Below are 5,729 nucleotides of genomic sequence, written 5' to 3' on the forward strand. Positions count from 1 at the left end.
CATTATCTTTGTCATTCTAAGTACCACTTTGCCCACAGACACTCATAAGGCTTCAAAGCTTATATGAAGAGCACCACAGCCCAGCTTTGATTACACAGCACTAACAGGTTTTGCTTCTGTGCCTCTCTCTATGTCTGCCAGCCAAAGGCCTCTAACAAGATGACATTATGTTTTCTGGAGTGACAGGATACACAGAGCATGGGAAAGACTCTCTAAGGCTTATTAACATGATTTTCTTCAAGAGGTAAACCTGGTATGCACTGGGCTTTTTTAAGATCAGTGGGTCTATATCATTGCCAAATCTATGTTATGGGAGCTAGGACCAATTCTTTCCTGGATAAATGAAAAACAGAGGATTTTTGTTACCTGGTTAGACACTTTAATGTTTTAGTTTTTTTCTACACTTTCTAAGACAAAAAAAAAAAAAAAATTACATTCATTATGCTCTTGCCAAAAGTCTGTGCAAAATTCATTAATATTTCAATAAACATTATTTTAATGGCATATGTTAGAATTAATTATACGTATTGAGTGTAAAACCTGTAGTTTAGTATTACAAAACATGAGGGAAGAAAAAGAAGGTCCAGTGTCATATATCCTGTTAAGTAATTAAGAATATGCAACCTCAGATAAATAACAATTGCTATTGCAAACCCATGTACAGGAAATATAAGCTGAATTTGTTATTTTTCACATGTAAAATTGATCCTTTGTTTCCATTCAGCTTTTGCTGGCAATTTAAAGGACTTCTTTAAATTTGATAACAACTTTTCTTTATGAAATATAAGTTTTATTTGAAATTCAAAGGTTTTAAAAATAATTTTTAAAACAAAATATTGATGGAAAGTAGAACAGATTTTAATTTCTGTCAAAAATACTTTTTGAAATTATCTTTTGCCAACTTACTATAAATTCGTATTTCAAGCAGGTTATTTTCTGTAGAACAGAAAACTAGATGACCGTCAAATATATCTAGTTTTCAGTTATATGTTATGGTTTTGTTTAAAATATAGGCTTTTGTGTGCCATTTACATGATTTTGCTTCTCTTAACATCTTAATTCTCTTAACCACATTCTGGTAAATAGGTTATTTATATTATACTTAAGAGATTGCAGTAAAGAGAACGTGCCTGAAATGTCGACAATAGGAGGAATCATACAGGTCATGACTCTTTTTCATGATGCTTAAAAGGGTTTCAAAGCAGTTCATCCATCTACTCTAATTCTCTTCCCATGAACAGCTCCACCCTAACTTGGGCTATTCCTAGTAAACACTTATTAGAAAAGACTTTTCATTTTCCAGCTAAAGATATGACTGAGCGAAGATGTTTGAGAGGCCTGAGAGCGCCATCAGGACAGCAAATAGGGAAATATACTTAATTTCCTCCTTCATGAGAAGAAGCTATGGGCATTGAAAGGAGGTGCCAGACAGATGGCTTAAAATGATCATTAGGACGTGGTTCACATAAGGCTGTGAAAAGTGTTTGCGCTGGAACTGTGCAAGCTAAAAATGTTAAATGGGTTCACAAGAAAAATTCAGAGAAAAAACCTGAGACTATTAAGCACAAGTGAAATGGTCCTGGTTTACTGTTCTCCCAGTCAAAAATTTCTGGAGGTTCAGTGCATGTTGTAATGGAGGCACTTACATCCATTGCCACAAACTAACTTACCCCCACCCCTCCATGACTGCATGAAATATTGTCCCATTCACTGAGGAGTAACTTGCTTCAGCTATTCTTACATTCTTATATGCTTTAACTATCTGCTAAAAATCTCCAAGGAAGTAAATTTCCAAAATTTCCCCTGAATTGATAATTTCAGTTTTTGTCACAGTATTAGAATGTTTCTTTTTGTGACATCCAGAAATATCTTTTTAATGCTTATCAAATAGATTACATTTTTGCCATTGCTTTAATAGACTTGCAAAACACTTGATTCTAACCTATAAAAATCCAAAAGGAATTATCAGGCCCTCTTACACAGTCTCCTATTTTAGTATTTAAGAATCTGTACAAAACCAACCTTAGATCACATCTCCTAAATATCTTTTTCGGTTTTACACTGTGTCTGGTCTGTCTGCATCAGTGTTGCTCCCAAAACTGGATATATTATTTCAGATGAAGCTTTCCCATTACTTAGGGCAATAATTTCTTGAGTTTCGCACACAATACTTCTTGGAGAATCACTCTGAAATTGTATGATAGCCTTGAATTCATTTAGCTTTATCCTAGAGAACCTTTGTAGCCAGGTTGTCTCTATGCTGCACTGATGACAGATTTCTTCCTGGGAATGGTGTTTTGCAGTTTTCTTAATTGAATTGCCTCCTGCTGCTTTTTTGCTATAGCTCCAATTTGTAAAGATTGTCCTGAAGTCTGGTTCTCTAGCCAAGGATATTTTTTTCTCCTCTTTTGAGGTGCACATATTCTCTTATTTAAGTTAGCATAAATATGGTATAAAATCACACTGAAACAGCCCCATATGTCTTTTTTGATTAATCTGCTTTTAGATAAAGAATTGAGAAAAAGCCCTTTTTTTCCCAGAAAAATAGTTTATTTTAATTTCAGCCGTATTTTCCTCACTTTCTTATAAGAATATTCTATATAAACTTTTTGTAAGAAATTAAATTAATCATGAAGTATTTCCCATTGTCCACTAAAGCATCCAATTAATCATGAAGTATTTCCCACTGTCCACTAAAGCATCCATTCTCACAAATAAGGAAATGACATCATCATTGACATAAGGAGGCTGACTATTTTTTTCAGATCTTATTATGCCCTAAGAGTTTACAAAATGTTTGCTTTAAAAAGAAAATCAGACCTTTACTATGTACTGAAATCATACTGATACCTATAACTTTCTGGTTCTTCTTTCACCTTCCTTTTAAGAGTAAATACTGTGTTTGGCCTTCTTCAATACCCTGGGACTTTTCTCTTGCTCAGTAGTTTGTCTAAGGGAATGACTAATGATTGCAAGATTGTATTAGCTAGTTCCTTAAGTACCTTGGGGAGAATTTTATCTGAGCCTGTGGATTTGAATGCATCTGATCTATGTACACTTTTAAAGCTATTTTTTTACACATTCTGCCTGTGTCTGTCTCTATGTTAAAATTAATTTTCCTTAGAGTCTGGTCATAATTAATCTTGGTTTTTCCTTTTTTTTCTTGTTGGGAGGAGTGAAGTGAGGCAGCATTGACTACTTCAGCAACATCCATTATGTTTATTTTTCTCTCAAATAAATAATAGGACTAAGCTGTTATATTTTTAGTTCTAATCTGTATGTGGAACTAAATTTGTTTCTTTGTTTGATATCATGGTAGTTTTAACATGTTTTCATTGCCGGACTCTTTTTATCCTGTCTTTTCAAACTGTACTATTTTTTAATGCATTCATATGCTTTTCTAATGCATTTGCTACTTAGTTCAGCTTTATATGACTACTTGCAGATTTAAAAGCCTTTCAAGACTCTGGAGGTCATACAAAGGACACAGTTCTTGGTGGATTTTTTTGTGTCTTTATATTACACATATTTACAGTGGTATATGTACATGTTTTTCTATTTTTTTTTCCAAATATTTATTCTAAACATATTTAGCTGCTTCTAGTAGATATAGTGGAGACTTAGATCACCGAAGAAGTGTACATTTCAAATCATCCTTGATGTTCAATCTTATTGAAAACTGCATGTGCTGGAGACCATTATGTAGGATATAGACCACCCCCTGAAGTGATATAAATTAATGTGACCCATTGTGTGGGGGATAATGCCAGAAAACAGAGGCAACAACACAACATACACAAATATGCCTTTGTGATAAGAGCTGATGTAATCCATTAAACTGTGATTTTCTTTGAATTCCTAATGAAAAAGTTCTTCAAAGTTTCTTGGAATAAAAAAATTATTTGCACTCACCTACTGACTCACCCACCCAGCCAACCAAAATGACACTTGACCACAACTTTAGAAGGTCAAGAAGGTGAGGTGGCTAACATTTTGACTGTAGCAGTGAGAACATGCTTCTGCTCTGATGAAAAAACTTCTGAAAGAGGTATAAAATGATCTTCCAGAAAGATGGTTAGAAAATGTCCTGATTCTGCTAAAATATCACTGAGAAAATGAGTTGAGGAAGATGACACTGCATTTGAAATGCAATTGAATGTGTATTTGGACAAGTGATTGGACTCAAAGCTTTCTTCACGCATATTTTTGGTAAAAAAAATCTTAAATTTTTGAATTCAGTAGGTTTGGACAAATGGACAAAGGTTTCTGTCATGAAAACTCTTTCTTTCTTTTTTTCACTCATGAATATTAGCTGAAAGAAGGTGGTCTTACTCACTACAAATGGTTGTGTTTTACAATATTCTAATACTAATTGTTTATTTACTCAATGCATGTTAACTTATTAATTTCACAGTTACCATGTAGAATTACCTGCATGGTTATGAATGAACAAATCTCTGTAAATGATATTAGCTGGAGATATTATAATTCTGAGAAAATATTTCAAAAAAAACCCCTAGAAATGCTATATATCATTGTTTTCTAGGTTTTTCTTTCCATTCTTTTTCTTAGTGACATGCACTTCATTTTCTTTTTGTCAGTCATGCACATAATCAAGTTGCAAACCACTGATGGGACCCTGGCTGTTACAAGCTTTCATGTATAATAAAACAATTGCATACTATATTGTAATAAATTGCTTAAAGGAGTGACAACTTAATTATCAAGACACAGCAATGGGCTAGAATTGAAATACCTTATACCTATGGATAATGACACAGTTAATCTTATCAGAATAGTATCTGGAAGACAGCAGTCTGATTTTTGACGCCCAAATTAATCACCCCAAAATATCTACCTGAAAATGGAAACAAATGTTGATATACCATTAAGAATGAGGGTACATGGCCACAAGCAGGAGCAGTGATATGGTTGTAGCATAGCAGATACAGTGTAAAACAAAGAATAAGGGAAATGATGGATGATATCTTAATATACACTTTGTGGACTCAGCTCCCTCTCTTTTTTATCCAGTGCCCTCCTACATCATATCTGACTTTCCTGGAAATAGCATTTCTACTGAATCCATGAAAATTTCCATAGAACGAAAACCATTACGAGTGAGACATCATTGCATACATAATGTATATGAGAAAAAATAGTTGTCCTGTGTCTGTACATTGACACATGGTTTTCCAAGGTATTGACAGAACAAAAATTTTTAATCTCCCTATAACCAGTGATAAGGGTATCCTTGAGCTTCAAACTCCTATCTGCTAACATCTGACATTTGAACTTAAGATTTAAAATGACATTGTTTACATGTGTTTTGCTTAAATGACTACGACATGTACCTTCTCTCTTTCGTTCTTACTCTGCAGCAGCCATAAGAAGAGATGTATTGCTCAGGTCAAGCGCAGACCATTGTCATGGATTTGACAGTGTAGATCAATTGGTGTGAGACGGTGTAAGACAAAGACACACCCGATGCTATGAAAAATGAGTCAAAGGCATGACAGATGGAAAATTTCTTGAGTAAAAAGTTAAAAATTGAACAGCTACTAGGTTTATTCAGGCTATTGTTTGATAGGACATCTAAACACAGTCAATTTCAGGTAAAAGGCAGCCTACTCTGTTGGTGGATTGAAAATTGAATACTTCTGCATCTTCAAAGACTTTCCGATTAACATATTTCAGGTTAAGAATTAAGTGCTTCACTTTCCTAGTAT

The sequence above is a fragment of the Onychostruthus taczanowskii genome, unplaced genomic scaffold (assembly GCF_017590055.1).
Source record: "Onychostruthus taczanowskii isolate IOZ18803 unplaced genomic scaffold, ASM1759005v1 scaffold68, whole genome shotgun sequence".
Taxonomy (NCBI): domain Eukaryota; kingdom Metazoa; phylum Chordata; class Aves; order Passeriformes; family Passeridae; genus Onychostruthus; species Onychostruthus taczanowskii.